General features: G+C 34.9%; 1 protein-coding gene across 9 annotated transcripts in view; it reads right to left on the reverse strand.

The window, feature by feature from the left end:
- The window catches only part of LOC5574293 (LIM domain-binding protein 2), a 77825-nt gene that overhangs the window by 25756 nt on the left and 32569 nt on the right, over positions 1–19500 (reverse strand). The window lies entirely within an intron of this gene.

A 19500-nucleotide genomic window follows, 5' to 3' on the forward strand; every position in this document is an offset into this window, starting at 1 on the left:
TTGAAACCTGCAGGAATAATTCCATAGTGTTCTTCAGAAAGTACTCCAGTAATTCATAGAGAAATTGACCAAACAAGTTCTCAAAGAACTATTTTAGGGATGTCTCCAGGAAATTGTCAAGGATATTATTCAAAATCCTAAAAAAATGCGTAAAATTTTAATAACCTCCTGCAAGGAAGATTTCCAAAAAAGATATCTTGGAGTCCTGAGTAAGTCTTAGTGCATTTTATAGAAAAAATGCGTTGAGGAATTACTGGAATAATGGCTATAGCTTTCGCTGGAGTGCAATCTTAGATTTACCAGACCGAACAAGAATTGAAAAGGGATCAGGAAGGAATAAAAAAAAAAACGATATTTATCAGGAATCAAGAAGATTCTTGAAGTAGACTTTCAATGAGCATTTCTCCGATCTGACCAGAAATTGCTCTAAGGCTATCCCTAAGAATTTTCTTAGAGATACATCTTAATAATATTCCAGATATTACTTTTACATATTTGTTTATGATTTTCTCTAGGAATTTCATCAAACATTAGTTCAGACATTTTCCCAGTTACTTAAAGTTTTCATTAATTTATTATTAAAATTCTTACAACATTTTTTTCCAGTATCTAATCAAATTATCTCCCAAAATCACTACATAGAATCCTTAGGGATTTTTTCGAATCCCTAAATAAATATCTAGAAAAAAATAGATGAAGCTTTGTGGATTCTCCTGGAGGAATTCCGGGAGTAACAACTGGAGAAAAAGTAATAAAAAATATTCGAAAAATCCATGGAGTAGATACTAAGAAGGAGAATTTTCAGAACAATCTGTGGAAATTATTGGAGTTATCAGCATTGTTCTGCTGAAAGGTTCTTGAAGACTTCCTTGAACCATACCTAGTGAAATCGAGAGAATTTTTTAGGAAGGCTAATTGCAAGAATATTTGGAGAAATCTATTGAGGATTTTCTGGAGGAGTCCTTGAATGAGGCTCTGAATGTATTTTTGAAGGATTTTCTGAGAATCATTGGAAGAATTCCTAAAGCAATGGACTTGACTCTCAATCATTTACAGCAGGCTTCACTGCAAAGATGCTTACAGCATTTTTTGTAGAAATAGCATCTAGGGAGAATGGACATGGAAACCTCTTCAAGATTTCATGCAACACTTTCTCTTATGAAATGATATTCCGAGTTTTCTAAAAAAATCCTGCGGTATGAACAGTTTCTTCAAACTTTAACAAATATTTCATTCAATACTCTAAGCGCACTAAAGAAAAAAAAACTGTTTTTTGCTAAGCATGTGTTTTTTTTTCTTCAACTTTTACAAGGTACCGAAGTCCATTCTATAGAATCAGAGAAAAATCAATTTTCAATATTATATTTTGCAATTTTCATGAGCTATCCTCGCCAATCATCGCAACGGCATCCATACCAAATGCTTAAGAAAAAAGAACACTATTTAACATTTCGACTAAGTAATGTATGATTTCGATGGTCTAACCTAAACCCGCGCCAAATCTGCGCGAAAGGTCAAAATTGACTTCCAAAATTGCATAAAATCCGCGAAAATCGCTGAATTCGCGTAGTCAGAACAATCTTTAATAGCTGGAAAAAAATCGGCATAGGATCCCCTAGAGGAATTATTGTATGGTTATCCAAACAAACCGTAAACAAATTTCTTCAACAATTGTGAAAGTGGAACATTTTTGGGGAAAATTGGTGGTGAATCTTTAGATGAATTTTCGAAGGTGTGTCATGAGGAGCCCCGAATGTATTGCAGAATAAATTTCTGAAGAATCCACTAAAAGAATTCCTGAAGATTTTACTCATGAAATCTAAGAAGAAGTTCCTAAAGAACATGTAAATTAATCGAGTAAAAGTCTTTAAACCTTTCTCTGAAGCCTCTACAATTTTGCACAAGGGCTCGCTACAAGTAGAAAATGAATGTTTTAAAGGCAATCAATGAGCATTCCACCACAACTTGTACAACAAATAGCAATTAACGCAAAATGGATCAATGAAAACAAAGCAAAAAACCATCAATTATTTAAAACATCAGGAAGTGTATATATAAATCAGTGCCCAATTTTTGACATTCCTCCCATTCATTGGCAGCACTGCACTGGGCACCAGCAATATATCCATCACACGCGCGCAACGGCAGCGATGCTCTGTTTTGCTCACTTGATAGTGTCTGGCGCGCAAGAAGCAAAGCTTCGCGCGATCAGGAGGAGCTTCCCTCCGTGCAGTACCCACCAGCATCCTCGTGTCTGCGTTCTGTTCTATGTTCAGCGGTTTTTTTGGTGTGCATGAACCGGTTTTTGTTTTCTCTTTTTTATCCCTTCAGTCGCACCCCTGCCCTCTCGCTTGCAACGAGTGGATAAAGAATCGAAAAACCAATGTACAGGGGGATTAATTCAGTTAGAACTTGGTTGAAATATACAATCAGTGCACCAGATTCCGCTCATTTGTTCAAATGTTTCTTTTAAATAGCTATTGAATCGATCAATACTATTTTTCATGTCACAATATTACTCCAAATATAGGTATTCAGTAGAAAAATAAAATAAATGTGAAAAACTTTCATAAAAAATATTTAATTGCATTTGTTACTGCCTCTAAGTGTTCCTATTTCCGCTCACGATATACTAGATTTCATTACAAACATACTAAAAATGCATTTTTTTTATTTTTTATTCATGCTGATACTTTTTATGGTCAAACCATATGTAAACAACAATAAAAAAGGCTGTACACTAAGATTTTTTTATTAATCTCGGTATTTTTTTTTTTTTTTTTGCATGAGAGGCTATTGGAACAAACAAAAATACCTACTGATCCGATAGCCGCTCACACATTTTATCATAACAACACACCAAACAACACTGTTTAAGAAAATTGAAACTATTGGAGGAAAAGTTTCTGATTAGATCTCCGGAATGTTTCTGATAAGGTTTCTGATAGAAATCCTGAAAGGATTCTGGCAACCGTATTAGAAAGATGCAGATAAGAATCCTAGAACGAGCCACAATTGCTAAGATAATACCGGAGATTTATGATGAGAATCCAGGAAGGATTATGATGAAATGATGAGAATCCGGGAAGGATTTCGATGAGAATCCTAGAAGGATTCGATTAAAACCCTAAAAGGATTCGGACGAGACCCTCATTATGATGAGAATCCCGGAAAAATTTGAATGGGAATCCTGGAAGGATTTTGATGAGAATACTGGAAAATTTTTGATGAGTATCATGGAAGGATTCTGATGAGTATCCTGGTAAGGTTCTGATGAAATATCAGAAATTCTGATAAGCATCCTGGGAAAATTCTGATGAGAATCCTGATTTTTTTTTATTTGCGACATTTTAGAATCCTGGAACAAATCTGATGACAATACTGGAAAGATTCTGATGATAAATTTGAAAAGACTCTGATGAGCACACTGGGAGGATTCTTTTGAGAATCTTGAGAGGATTCTGATGAGAAACCTGAGAAGATTCTTATGAGAATCCTCATAGAATTCTTGAGAGGATTTCGAAAAGGATCCAGCGATGATTCAATTCTGATGAGAGAAGAGATTTTAATGAGAATCTTTCCAGGATTCTGATTAGAATTAAAGTTTTTAAAAATAAAGCATTGATCTTCCGAAATCAATAAGCGAAGCATTGTTATTAACCCGAGGTCCCTGCATAGTTATCGAACTATCCAAAATATTCCAATTAAGCTTCCACTTATTTTACCTCTACGAAACAGTTAGATTAAGTATTTGGTTTTCTCAATATGAGAGTTTCAATACAATTTGCATTGATATGACAAAAGATTATTGACCCGTACGTAGCGAATGAAATCAAAAAATTCTGCCATTTGATCATTTTTAACGAATTTCCTTCGTTACAGCTCCAATGGAATCGTCTGGATGTCTTGATATATGAGGGACCATTGGAAGTTTTGGAAATGTCCACCGGTCCGGAATTATTCCGGTGAGTCACTGGGCCAGATCGGGAAAAAAACCACCTTCCTTTTTCATCAACTGTTGCATAGCTTATAAATGTTACTCCAATTCAATAGTTTCGACTTCGAATGTTATGTGAGAGCTATAGTAGACAACAGGACTGATAGCGGCCAGAAGGCAAAATAGTAGTGACTTTAGCGTCTTTTTTTTCAGTGACTAAAAATTGACTTTGAAAATAAAAGTAGTCCAAAAAATCCTTGAAAAAAAAATTATATTAATAAAAAAGATAGAGAATTAAAGTAATTTTGATTATTTCTCAACTGTTATCCATACGAGTTGGGACTTTATTGCCGTAAATGGCTAGTAATATAACCAGGTTACTTAATTATAATAATTATAATGTATGAGAAACATCTGGATATTTCTATTCTTATTTTTACGGGACAAATATAGGCTAGAATTTCTGAAAAAAAAACTCTTTATGATAACTTCATTGTCTTGCATTCATTAAAAAAAATCAATCGTTATAGAGGTGCAAATCGAATTGCTCAAGACATTTTTGGACAAATTAGTGAAAGAGTTCCATACGAAGTCCTCGATTAAGACTTCAGCAGACAAGTTGCTGAAAGATTTTCTGGATGCAGGAAAAATTCCTAGCAAAATCCAAATTAATTAACTGATTTGATTTTCCATATTATAGAGGCTTTCAGCCTTAGGCGGGTTCACCTCTTAAATTAATTAACTCTTTTAAGCTAATTTTCTAAAATCATTTTTAGAAAATTACTGCAACCCTGAACAATTATTTCGAGAGTCTTGGAATTATGCCTGGTTGGAAAATCTGAACGTTCTGGATTACCTTCCGAGGGTTGTTGCGATTCTTACAAAATGCAGGTTGGATATTCCTTACAGCCAAAAATTTATGTAGAACCGCCATCAGCAAATTATTCAGCTGGTCTGTCAGATAACATTACATGGCAGTTATTGATCCTAGTTTGCGTCAAAATTTATTTGAATGCTTAACTCGGTCAAATAATTCAGGCTTGAATTTTGTCTGAATGTTCGCCGAAAATTTCTTACAAACCTCTGACCGAAATTCTTCTAACTTTCGGTGAGAAATGTCTGTGATGTACTGTAGATACATATTTTCTACGTCAGGTTTAAGCCTCAGAATATTACAGTCAACCCTCCATGAGTCGATATTGAAGGGACCATCGACTCATGGAAATATCGAGTCATGGAACGGCAATGCTATGGAAAGCCGTTTGAGGGGACCATCTTAGTAACCATGAAATTTGATTTTGAATATGGTTCCATGAGTCGACATCGAGTAAAGGAACATCGACTCATGGAGGTTTAACTGTAATACAAAATTTAGTTTCGATAATAAACTGCTAAACCTTGAAATCTTAAGGCTTGAAGAAACATTACGCGAATGTTCAGCGATTAATATCTCCTGTTGCTCCTTCCACCCGGTGCATGCGTCCTGTTGGGGCTCCAAAAACTTTGTAGAAAATTACAAACCGTATATGGCATTCTCATATACTAACCCACATTGCATATTCAAGGGTCTGACTGTTCTCATAAGTCACGTACATTCAGTCTGTAATCTTTTCATAAGCTTCAAATTATTTGTTTTTATTAAAAGCATGAAAGGAGCTCACCAGTTGATGATCCTTCGACTGTACTATCACAGATCAATTTCCAGCTTCAATTTCGTCATCAAAAAGCTTATCTCACGTAGGCTGAGATATGAAATCACTCCACAGATACCTAAAAATGAACTTAAACCGCAGTTTTACATCGTGAGGATATTTGAGAAAAAAAAATATCACATTCAGTTAATGTTTGCTGTCATGATTCTGACATGGTTTCTTTCAGTGGTTCATTGTATAATATGATTTTATATTAAATATTCAAATATATAAAAAATTCTATGTTTACTTTAGAAGAGAGACGGTTTGATAAAGTCAAATATTGGTTTACGTAGTTTATGTACGGAGCGTAGCGGTAGACCCAAAGAATGAAGCTAGAACTCTTTTCAGGTTGAAAATATTGTTATGTCTCATTTAGATGATAATCATTGAAAATCAAATTCCTAGGGCATAGATTATGTTGCTGTCTCTCAGCTAAAAATTGAGGAAGTGCTTGGAGTACACAAAGCTGAACTAAACAGTAGGCTCTGCTCAACGTAGACCATAACCCAAGAAAACGTTTGGACGAAGAAGCTTCGTGTCCCACACAAAATAGAGTGATTATCATTAATCAATGAATCAATGAATATAATGTGCACTGATCAATTCTAAGTTTACGCACTCATCTACCCCTCTATGTAATTTGACGTGCACAAAGCAATACGAAAACTGATAAAAACGAGCGGGAGTCCTGCTCACACAACACCACCGCATCCGTATGTAAGTATTCGTCCGCGTATGGTTGTGCAGGATTTCATTCGCTCGCGGATTCCCTCTGCATTATTCTAAGCATCGACTGCTCTTGTATGTATATCCTTTTTTGAAGTTCCCAACTCAATACATTACAAGTATTAGCCAAGTTCAGAATGATTTATCTTTTGATTGTTTTGTTGTTATGATATTGAATTTTTGAGATTTATTTTTAATCTATTTGAGTGAATAAATCGCTAAATTATCTGCAACACAAATATAGCTTATAATTTAGTCGAAATTGACTTACACAGTATGCAAGACTAACTCAAATGAAACAAAATGAAATTAATTTGACGTAAAACTTTATTTAGCGCATAGTAAAATGCAACCTAGGTTATTTAGTGATATCGAAAACCATAAGGCAGAATGTCAAAAGACGAAAAATAGCATAAGAATTTCATAATTATCATCATGTTAATGAGAAAGAAAAAATCGATGAAGAGAAATCAATTATTTCAGATAAGTTTATGCTACTAAACGCGAGAATTCATTTTTGTCGAACAGCTGTTCCAAGAATATTTGGCAACTGCTGATCGAAACAGGACGGTTTGTGTACATAGTAGGGTGCAGAACCACTTGGGCACTTCCATGGTTCATTTTGACATGGGGGGTTTTTTCTCGTCCGAATTGTCTGAAACTTTGCAATAAGAAGCGCATCCGTACGACGCATACTGTGGCCAAATATGAGCTCTGTAGCTTTCAAGAAACCCTACTGCAATGCCAAGAATAGGATACGGCTCCCTAAGTAGTCTGTAGTGAACCTGGACACCCGGACGCGTGCTTTAAAGGTTGTTGATAACGATTCCAAAAGTTACCAATCGACAGTAATTTAACTAACCGCGAAACGAAAGATCATCCTTCTTGTTAGTTCAATTTGTCATACTAACACCGCTGCACTCTTATCTTGGGGACCCTGAGTTGGGGGTCTTTTTTCTAACGAAAGTCGAGCTCGTTCCATCTCACATGCAGTCGCAGCTCAGGACAATCCAAGTTGCGACGATGTGAGTTTGTGTAGACACAAGAGGAAAAGATTTTTTTTTCCGTCACTTACTTATTCTGTCAGAAACGGAATGTTTCACCTAGTTATTGTCGTCGTCGTCCTCGTTGCCATCACAATCGTCGGTATAGGAAGGCCGAGGGATTCAGCGCACAGTGGTCTATAGCGTGATAAGATTTATTTTATTGATTCGACCTAGGCGAAATCACTTTTCATAAATTTGCAAGTATCCTTATGATTCTTTATAATAATGAAGTATTTTTCCCTGAAGGCCTTTATGATTCTGTCCTATACAGTAAGGTTTCAGAACAGATTTCGTTTTAAAACACGAGCTTAGGATTCCGAATGTGTTCCTCAACAACGTCTATTGAATTGAATTGAAACAGATTAATGTCTGATTCGTGGTCCAACTAAATGAGATCATGAATGATTTGAATGACTGTTAAATTTGGAATATATTTGTCATAGATCTCTTCTTCTTATTGGCATTACGTCTTCACTGGGATAGAGTCAGCTTCCCAGCCTAGTGTTCTAACAGCACTTCTACAGTTATTAATTGAGAACTTTCTTTGTCACGATGATACTAGGGAAGTAAAGGAAACTTCTATTACGAAAAGATCCTGCACTGGCTGGGAATCGAACACATACAAATTCATCATGGTTTTGCTTTGTAGTCGCGGAATTTAATTTTTAGTTTCCTGAACGCTCTAACCACTGCGACACATAGCACTATGGTCCAGAAGGCATAAGTATTTAGGCGGAAAGATGCATATGGAGCTTCAGAATGAAACTATAGACAAAACCTGTAACTCTAGTTTTCTCTAATATTAATTTCTCATCTCTCAAGTAGTCTAGAACGTTTTTCAGAACTTAAAACACGAAAATTTTCATGCAACAATAATGTTTCTATCTTTCTTCTAATCAAAGTTACTCCTTCATAAATAAACTTATTTTTTCCTTTGAATGTCGTCAAAATATATGTATTATATTTGCACGTATTCTTGCAACTAATACATAAATAATTACTAAAAGCATGGTAGGTGGAGACTAAAATATGTGCTTTAGAAACCTCATGCTTGAATAACGAGATTAAACAGGTATCAAATAGATGGTACTGTGAAGGAATAGGAAGACAAGAGTTCTCATAACATTTTTTTCAGAAAGTCTGACCAGGCATTTCTCTATGGATATTTTGAAGTTTTTTGGTGTTGCCACAAGTATTACCAGCGTGACATTAAGACAAGAATTATTGTATGCATTTTCACGATCTTTTCTAGGAATTGCAGCAGAAACTAAATACGTTATTTGCCCAGAGTTTTCTTTAGGTATTAGAAATTGTTTATTGATCGTGTAACGCTGAGACGACATGAGACAAATGCTTTCTTGTTAGTTTCGTTGTATTGCCATAAATCTGATGCGCATCTAATGGAATCCTCCATGTATTTAGTTCAACATACCTTCCAGAATTTTCTTATGCAATTACTTCAGAAATTCCACCATTATTTTTTCAGAAATTCATCCAAAGATTTTGTCACGGATTTTTCAAGAAAATCATTTTGCAGGAGTTCGTGAAGTGATCTGATTTTACTAGGATTTTGTCCAACATTTTTTTTTAATTTCAGTCTGCAATTTTCTAAGGAATTGTCAGAAATTAACCTAGAAGAGATTCCTTCAGGAAATACTCCAGAAATTGCCTACAAGGGTGCTTAAAAATAATCCAAGAATTTTTTCATGGATTTCTTCAGGAAAAAGTCGAGGTTTGTCTTTAGAAATTGTTGGAAAAATCCTTAAACAACCATCTCTAAAACAAATCTAAAGAAATCTCGGCAGAAATAATCGGAATAAATGCTTCAGTATTTCCTTAAATTAAATTTGGACGAATTCATGTGGTTTTTTATTAAAAAAAAAATACTCGAGAGCTGTTAAGAAAAACTGCAAGAGTAATACAGGGACGAAATGTTGGAAACAATCCTTGAAAAAAATCTGGAGGAACATAATGAGGAATTTCTGATAGAATTTATTGAGGAGTTCCTGGAAGAGCTCTTGAGGTTTTTTTTTGAAATAAATTCTGGAAGAATTCTGGAGCAATTTCCGAGACAATTCCTTGATACTTGTAGAGTTTCCTAACAGATTTCTTCAAAAACTCTAGAATGAACCTTTGAGGATTTTCTTACAAGAACTGTAAACATATTTAGAAGATCTGCTAGAATAACTACTGGCAAAATAGATGGAATCTGTAAATATCTGAAGGAAATCCTGGAATAGTATCTGGGTTCAGAGTAATTTTTGTTGAAATTACTGGGGGTAGCCACGTTCGATTTCCTTTTCAACTCTGTATAGCTTTCATTCAATATTCCTTAAAAAACTCCGAATAAATCTCTCGAAAAATCTTGGAAAAGAATTGTGGGATATCTCCAGAGGGATTTGTAGAAAGATGCCTCAAGAAACTCCTGAAAGTATTTCGAAGAAGTCTCTAGATAAATTACTAAAATAATTCCTGACGCCTTGTATGGATGCCTAGATCTGAGTTATTTATGGGCCGATTTCAAAAGATTTTCACGGTTCTTTGGACATAACTTGATTTGATCTACTTTCTGGACCACTGTGCATTGCGTTGTTGAGTCGTGTTGGTGCATCGATGGTGGAAAGGGCAGACAGGCTCATCCGCGACTGACTATACGACGACAACCGACGACACGCGCGGGAGGACACAGTCACAGGATGACAGTGAAATGCTCTGTACAGGGCTGGTAGCGACCAGACAGCAAAATAATAGTGTCTTTAGTGACTAAAATGATCAAAATAATGGCCAAAAGTGACTAGAAAGTGACTTCGATACTACAAGTATTATTCAAAATAAATGCCTATAAAAGAAAATGGGTACACAGATAAAAATATTTAAATTTCAATGTAGTGTAAACAGAAGAATTTAGTAAAAGTAAAGCAAATTCATCTATTATTACAGCATCATGTTTAATTTTCAACTAAAGATGCTCGAATGTTACGTGATCGTGTAAATTTAAAGTTCACTCGATTGAAAAATAAGTTATTTGTCGTTGACATTTCAGTTTATTTTGATGCTCCAAATATGTGCATGAAAATAAACTGAAATTTACAACATATTTTAAGCTGTGTATTGAAATGTAGCATTTTTTTTTGATATGTCATTCTGTTATCCGCCAGAAATGATATGATTATCATGTATAGCACGTAGTTAAAAATCAGGTCACCTAATTATCTTTGGTAACGAGCCTTTGGTGACTTTTTAGTGACCAGGTGGAAAATTGTTACTAAATCATAAAAGAAAGTGACTCGCTACCAGCCCTGTATGTACCGCTTTTCTCGCTGCTGGAGCACACCGTGTAAAAAGTCTCTCGGATTCGAAACGGAATATTTGCGCGAGGAACGGCGCATGATCCGAATGTAAACAAACAGGAATTTCAGAAGAGGCTTCATTCATTGAAAAGTTTTTTTTGCGTACTTGTCGCATGCAAAAAGTTTTTTGCTCTCGTTTTTCTGTTTTTTTTTTTTTTTTGTTGCGTGACGGATAAAATCGGAATTTAAGAGGCTGGTGGATTGCACTCAACTTGTGGCCTTTTCAGAGCCTTGTTAAACAAGGTGAACTTATTGCATTAACGGATTCGGAGTGCACTTCGGTTTAAAGATATATTAATGATATGATTCTGGTTGAATCGGTATTTGGTTTGAATTCAGGTATTTAGGTTGCTGAAATACCAATATACGTACCACTTTGTCAAGGTAAAACTGTTGACACGGACTAATTTCATTTCTGTTTGGAAAACAAAAACGAAGGAGATTTCACAGGAATTCTTCTTTAAGTCATCAAACAAATGCATATCAAGTTTATTTCATGGATAATAACTTACTTGAAATATTTTTTCAGTTTTGGCTGAAAGAATACTCCAATGAAGCTTCCAGAAAGAATTGCTGTAGCCCAGAGCCTTGAGGAATTCCTTCAGAACTTCTTCTTTGATATATTTAGGATTTTTCAGACAAATTTTATAGAAATTATGCTAAGAATTACTCAATGAAGTTTCTCATAGGATTTTCCTAGAAAATAGTGATTTGGGGAAAAGTGGCGAACGTTTTCTCTGGGAAAGCACACAAATAATAAAAAAGAACCAAACAGAAACCAAAAGAGACTCGAAAAGGTTTTCTTTAAATCGATTCAATCTTTCTCAGATAATCCGATCCGACATTACTCTCGTTCAGTATAATAACGGCGTATCTGCAATTATGGATATTTGTTTCAAATAGTTACATGAAATTTATGTTACGCATTTATAGCATAGAATGACTGTATATGTCAATGGTTGCTACTCCGTGATTGATCGGAACTGGTAAGAATTGCACTTCGATCCAAATGAATTAGGGAAGGGATGTTCAGCTTACTTTCAAAGTGCACATTTTAGCAGCTATCATAATATCAGGGTGGCCAGTGAAAAGTCAATTTCAGATTCCCGATTTTCTCCCGGTTTTTTCCCGGTATTTCAAAAATATTCCAGGTTTGATGATATGCTAAGAAACATTATTGCGATTTTTTTACCCTTTTTAAAAACTTTTAAGTACGAGTTTTTTGGTCATAAACCAAAGCATTTCTATTAGGGGTAGACGGAAATCATATATTTTGCTGTGCATTCAAATTTTCTGAGCTTATACTGGTTCTGCTAAATTCCAGTTTGATATAATAGATCCGGCAGAAATAAGGACAAATCTTTTTTTAATTATTATTTTGTCAATCTTCAAGCGTCTAATATTTCAATGAACACAGCGCCATAAACATCGTAAAAATGCAGCGCCACATTTAAAAACTGATTTCGAAAAGCGGCGACTTGAGGTGCGTCGCGAGTCTCACTGGCGCGATCCGGATGGGTGGTGACGCGACAATATATGAAACGATATTTTACGACGATCACTTTAAGTAATCGTGGAATTTTTTATAAAAAAAAAAGTTCAGTGTTAAAAAAGTGTGACCCTTTTTTAAATGATGGGATCGAGTCAATCTTTGAATGAATCATAGTTTAAATTTCAAACGGTCACAGATTTGATAGACATAAAAATGAATTTATCAATTGTTCAACATTTCGTTCCATGGTCATCAGCATCGAATTTTTTGTTATGTTTGATCCCCACAAATCTGGAACATTTTCTCAGGGCAATTATTTCTGACAAAAAATAACAGTCATAATTCTGAAATAAATAAGAATTTTACCAAGTTGAGCAAGCCATTTTAAAGTCAGTAAGCATCGAAGCGTCCTGTATTTTGCCTAGCTTTGCTACTCTACCCTTTTCCAGTAGAGAAGCTAGGCAAAATACAGGATGCTTTGATGCTTAGTTACTTTAAAATGGCTTGCTCAACTTTCACCACCTAATTAAATTTCAATCTTGTCGCTCCCTTGCGACGCCTATCCACCTATTCATTTCCATCATTTGCTTCTATAGACTCCCTTTAGCTTTGAGTCACATGTCCGCTACAGCCATGAAACAAAATAATATAAAAAGAATATGTTCCTGACTTTATTGATTTATTCGAATTCAGAAGCTTTTGTAAATATCCACTAAAGTTTAGATCGTGCTGGTTAAAACATTACTTGGTATACAAAATTTTCCCGGTGCTAATTGAAATTCCCGTATATTTCCCGGTTTTCTCCCGGTGATTCGAAATTCCCGGCTTTTTCCTGGTTTTCCCGATTTCCCGGTGCGCTGGTCACCCTGTAATATTGATCAATAACGGCGCCGGTCATGTACTTACAGTCAGTTTGGATGGGGAAAAAATGTTAGTGTGTAGTGATTGTTGCTTCTAGAGACCTAGAATACCCCTGCATCACCACAGGTAAGGTTGATTAGTGAGAGAGGAAAAAAATCTGGAAGTCACATTTTCCCAGTGATGCGATGGATAACGAAGAAAAATAAGACTTACTTAAAGGTAGTATGCATTTCTTATCTCGCGATGAAAATATAATGGTAGATACTGGTAGAAGATTAAAAAAATTGGTCAACATTCATAATGTCGATTTTTTTTTAATTTTTTTTAGTAATGACGAAAATATAAAGGTACGTGTATATTAAAACCATTTATAGCAGGAATAAGGGTTCATGTCGACACTTGAAGTAACGAATCATCCATAGTAGAGTGTCCATCCCGGGACATCCCGGGATGAGAAATCCCGGGATCTGGCAAATTTCGGGATTTCCCGTTTCCCGGGATATAGCCTCGGGAACGTCCCGGGATATAGCCTCGGGAACGTCCCAGGAATCCCGGGATTCCCGAAATTTACGTAAAATTAATTGAAAACCATTAAATTTCAATACAAAACAGTGATATCTATTCTTAAACTCAAGCTTTGTCCGATAATATTACGATCTCGACAAGGATGGATACAACATCTTCTATGGTGGTAGAAGGCCATAGAAGAATATGTAATTATTTGTATGAAAAGACCAAATTAACATATAAGTAAAAATATTATTAGTTTGATTGCAAAAGTTATTCATGGCATTTTTTTCAACATTAGTCGATTTATGTCTAGACTAAAAAATCAACCGAAACGAAAAAGCAGATAATTTTCAGTAATTAACTTTCAGCATGATCCACTCCAGTACCTTCAATGACATTGAAACGTTTTTTCGTTATTTGTTGTTGTTTTGATGATTTTTCGAATGTCTGAAGCAAATTGTTTTAATATTATGACTTAAATGTACCATACTTACGTTTATATTATAGAGAAATTAAAATAAGCAAGACGAGCTTCGATTTTTGTTTAGTTAGTTTATCTGAATAAAAATTCATATTTAAAATATAATATGTAACAATTGTTTTTTTTTATCTTGAAAAGTTGACTCTCTAAATATTTTTTACTTTCATTTAAACAAAAATATTAGTTTTCTTAAAAATTTGAGAAATCCCGGAATCCCGAGATTTCCCGGGACATGCTTCAACTTTCATCCCGAATCTCGGGATAAGCAAAATAGCCGGGAAATGAACACTCTAATCCATGGGTTTTTTTTAAATCACATAAACGTAACGTTGTCAAATGTGTTATCATAAGCATAAAACGAGCTCACCAGTTGGCAATCCATCCTCAACTGAACATGAATATCTTTTTCTACTCGTACAACGCGAACCGAACACGATTAGACTTGATTCCGTCGCTCTCCCCACAGGCGCATGCAACGGAATCGAAAGACCATACATTACTCTATTGCTCTAGTGTCCAAAAACATGTTAAAAATGTCATACAAGTGGCTGGCCATAGAGGCAGGGGCTGGTAGCGTCTAAGTACCTTTAAAATAGCAACTTCAGAGCCCTTATGCATGAAATTAGAGACCACAATGAGACCTAACAGGAACAAAAAAGATACCAGAAAGATACCGTATGGGAAACAAAAAAGGACAAGGATAAAAAAACAAAATTAATCCAAATAGAAATCAGAATGCCGTTAAGTCACCAGTCACCGTTCGGGCTCCATTCACCGTGCACATATACAAATGCCTACAGAATATTCATACAATTTTCACAAATTATTCTCTTGTCAGCAAAATAAGATAAAACTGATAAAATGAAGTAGTTTTTGTCACAAAGCATTTTGAAAAACCTAGTTTATGTAGTCAAAATCTTGTGAATTCTGTTTGATAATAAGATTTTTCAACATTCTTAGTGGAAACGCCAAAAATTACCATTTTTCATTTTAACGTTAGAGTATGAAATTTTTCAAAATTCCAACAAGTTTACATTGTGGATACTACTAGTTAGATGTATTTCATCTTATGAGCAATGAAATTTTATGCAATTTATATTTTTTTTTGTGTTTCAATCAAAACCCAAATGCACGGTAAATGGACCCATTTCAATATGTATGGTTCCCATTACCGTGCATTACTGTAAAAAGCTTGAAATTATACGGTAATACTAGATTTATTGTTATGTCGTGATTAAAAAATCTTCATATTGAGTGTTTGAGTGAATATGAAATGGTTTGGGCAATACAGTCAAACCTCCTATAACGATTTTAATGAAAAATTATTTATTTAGTAAATTTTTAAACTTTTTATGGTTTTTATTATAAATGAAGATTTTAATACTCTTAAAAATGAGTGCGTACACTACTAGCAACATAGTTGCTCCAGGAGTATCATCAGAAGCTAATGCAGGTATTTACCTAAAGAATACATTATTGATTCTCTAACGGCCTTTTGATGGAAGTCTTCCATGAAAGTAGTTCAAGATACCTTTAGGAATTCAACATATTTTTTTAAGGATAACCCAAGAAATTACTCCAGCGACTCCAGCATGATTTTCCCAAGAAAATCCTAGGTTCATCCAGTAATTCTCTAATGAATTCCGCCAGGAGTTCGTCTAAGATATTACGTTGAAACCTCCATGAGCCGATGTTCCATGACTCGATATCGACTCATGGAACCATACTAAAATCAAAATTTTATGATCCGAGAAAAAAAATCTGTCAGGATAAGCAACATATTAAAGTTCAAAGGTATTTGAACGCCTTACTTTGGATTTTTTGTATTTTATTTTTTCTTTTGCAAAAATGAAGTTAAGTGTTAAAGTTCAATTAGTAGTTTTTTTTCTGAAACATACTCTCCCTTCCATGAATTAAAAAAAAATGTAATGCTGGTCCGCTCAAATAGCTTTCAAATACATTTCTGTTCGAATACTCGACATTTCCAAGAGTCGATGGTCCCTTCAGATATTGATTCATGGAGGTTTGACTGTAGTTTGGGAAAGTTTCAAGACCTTAGCAATAACTTCTCCAACAATGTTTTCACTGATTTTTGAGGATTTCCTTCCGAATTGTGGTTCAGTTTTTCAAAGATTTCAACTAAGTATATCTCTAAAAATAACTTTAGATGTTATTTCAGAGAATCCCCCTATGATTTACATACAAAATCCAGCGGAAATTCTTTCAGATATTGCTCAAGGAAGTTCTCAAAGAAATTACCAAGATTTTTTCCAGAAAATTGTCATGGACATTTTAAAGACATTACTGCATTTGTTTGTGAATTTTCAAGAACTTTATAAGAAATTCTTCCAAGGATTTAGTTTTTGATACCTTCAAGAATTCAATCTGGAGTTTTTCTGAGTATAATCATAGAAACTACTTCGGTGATCCCATCAAGAAACCCTCCAAAGACCTTTGGAGACATTTTCAAAGGATGTTCGAGATAAACTGTAGATGAATTCACGAAAGAATTCATATGAAAATGGCTGGAGAAATAACTGAAAAATTGACGTCTGAACTTTGGATTGAGTCCTTGGGGATTATCTTGGAAGAACTCCTGTAATAATCTTTGGAAGATTTACTAGAAAAACTACTAGTAACTAATAAAAAATCTAGAATTAGTGAAAAACGGAGGGAATCCTGGAACAGCATTTCGGAAAATTTTCAGAGTAATCTATGTGAAAATTCATGGTTAAATACTTCAAATTATAAATCATTGAAAAAAGAATGAAAACAGCGACTTCATAAATCAGTTTTGGTGAAAACAGAGACATTATAGACGTTCTAGTAAAAATAGAGACTTTTTTGAGACTTGCATTCATTTTAGAACCAAGTTTCTAAAAAGAAACCTGCAAACAGCCCTGTAAAAGACACATCTCTTATTTCCTAATCTGGGAAGACAGAGAATCAGAGACTTAAACTAGACTTTTCTCCGAGGGAAGTTCTTAACATTATTTTCTTTGGCGTTGGCTCGTGACTTGCCCTAAGTAGTATTTTTGTTTTTCTTTATTAACGAGATTTTTAGCCGTGGGCTAGTTTATCTCGGGACCAACGGAAGCCGTCACTATAACCTTTTTTTTTTGTCATGAGTGACTATCTCGGGGATGGGGTTCGATGCCAAGTCCTCGGCGTAAGAGGTGTGTGTTCTTACCACTACACCAGGTCCGTCCCCTGCCCTAAGCATTGAAAAATTCAGCCTGAATTGAAAAGCTTGAACTTTTGGAAAATTGATGACATTTGATGCAATCGGAGGCTCATGACGAAAATTGTTGTCTAGATGTATTTTCCAGAAACAAATCCATAGAAATAACTAGGTCAGATTTTCTGAAAAACTTTGAAAAAAGGGCAAAATCCTTTTAAAATTGAGTTGTGACTTGGGTTTTTTTTCTCTTCGTCTTGGATAGTTTTTTAAAATCTATTTGTCTCTAATTGTGCACCAATGCTTTCGGTTTTTTAGCTCTTCTTATAGCTGACTTTCATAAGATTTGGTCGACAAAAATCCCCCATCATGAAGAGTACAAATCGGCCAACAATACGTAAGTTCTTACTACTGCTAGATTACTTGTTTTGTGTTCATGATTTTTACAACAATTAGAAATTAGTTCTCGTGTTTGCCCAAAGTGTCCATTATATAAATTATTATGAAAGTTTATTCAGTAATTAGTTAATTTAGCAAAAGGACTTCCTAAGGAAAGCCCATAAATTACTCCAGAAACTCCACCAGGAAATTTCTCAACAAAGTCTTAAACCACGAATCTAAGTAAAGGATACTTCCATGAATAACTCCGAAGATTCCATCTTATATTCCTCATGGAATTCTTTGAGGAATCTTGCAAGGCAGCTCTAAATATGTCTAAAATATCCTTATGTCACTTTTTTTTTCAAAAATTTGAAGCAAATCTTAAGTAACCTCTGATGAAACTTCAGTAGAAATTCTTGGTAAACTCCTGCAAGAATGTCTGAAATTCTTGAGGAGAAATCTTGGAGGATTTTCTGAATAATATCCTGAAAAATTTCTTGAAACACATATGACGAAATCCCTTTAGAAATTTGTGATAACTGTAATATTTGATGAGGTACTTGCTGATGTGAAACCTTAAATGAACTTTTAAAGTATCCATGGAGATTTTACTTGAAACTTCAAGTAGAAGTACTACAGGATTGATTCATGATGGAAATGCTCGAGAAAAACCTAGTGAAATTTGTGAAGGCTTGCCATGATGAAGTTTTGGCCAAATCGCTGAGAGTTCTCAAAAGATTTCATGAAGTATGGAGGAATTTTTTAAGCAATTCGAGGGAGAAACTGTAAATGAATTCTCGGACGGATCCCGTATAAAAACGTGTGAAGTGCCACAGAAATTATTATAGAATTATCTGGAAATAAAATTCTTAGACGAGTTTGTTTGAAAACTTTGGAATAAACCGGTGTGAGTTTTCTTGGAAGAACTTCTCTAAGAATCTTCAAAAGATCTGAAAATAAACAGTAACACCGGCGAAATTGGTAGAAGAGTCAGTGGAAAAAACTACTGGAGTGCTCAATGGTTTGGTGGAGCAAATTCTGGATAAATGCCTCTAAGAATCCATTGAAAATCCTGGACGAATTCTTAGAAGAATTGGTGGGAATCCTAGGAAGTGTTCCAGAAGAAATCTGTAGCGAAATTACGCGAATAATTCCTGACTCTATTCCTAGAGAAATCTCAGGAGGCATTGCGGAACAACCTGCGGAATAGTCGCATATGAGTCACTGAAGGTTGCTCTGGAGCCTCTAAAATTTTGCACCAAGCTTCATTGCAAGCAAAAAGGGATCCTTTTGGTTTAAAATACTTTTGAAGACTTTTGAAGATTCGAGTTATTGCTTCCTGACATAGTGTTCTGTCAACAATTTCTGGAGTAATTGGCAAAACTGTCTTCAAAATGATGGATGAAATTGAGGAAATCCCTTGAAGAACTCCTGAACTTATAGAAGAAAATGGCGTAATTCCTGTAGAAATTCGAAAAAAAGATTACTTGAGATGTATATTTCCAACATAAACATGTCGTTAAGCATATTTTAAAATTACGAATTTTTAAAAACACGTTAATGTTCCAGCGGACGGTTATGTCCTTTGAAGGAAGCACCACACTAGACAACGGACTAGCATGCAACGCTTAGTGGCACAGTTGAAATACATTCCTGACGAAAAGTTTTCCAGACTGAAGCGGGAATAGAACCCACAACACTCGATGCGGCTAAATGTTCGGTGACACTAACCACACGACCACGAAACCCACTAACTTAGGTAACATGTTCAAGTTCCCTTCAAAGATCCTCTCTTCTGCGAATTCAGATGATCTAGGACACATCTACAGTTTGCATAAAATAGT

Source organism: Aedes aegypti, chromosome 3, assembly GCF_002204515.2.
Source record: "Aedes aegypti strain LVP_AGWG chromosome 3, AaegL5.0 Primary Assembly, whole genome shotgun sequence".
Lineage (NCBI taxonomy): Eukaryota > Metazoa > Arthropoda > Insecta > Diptera > Culicidae > Aedes > Aedes aegypti.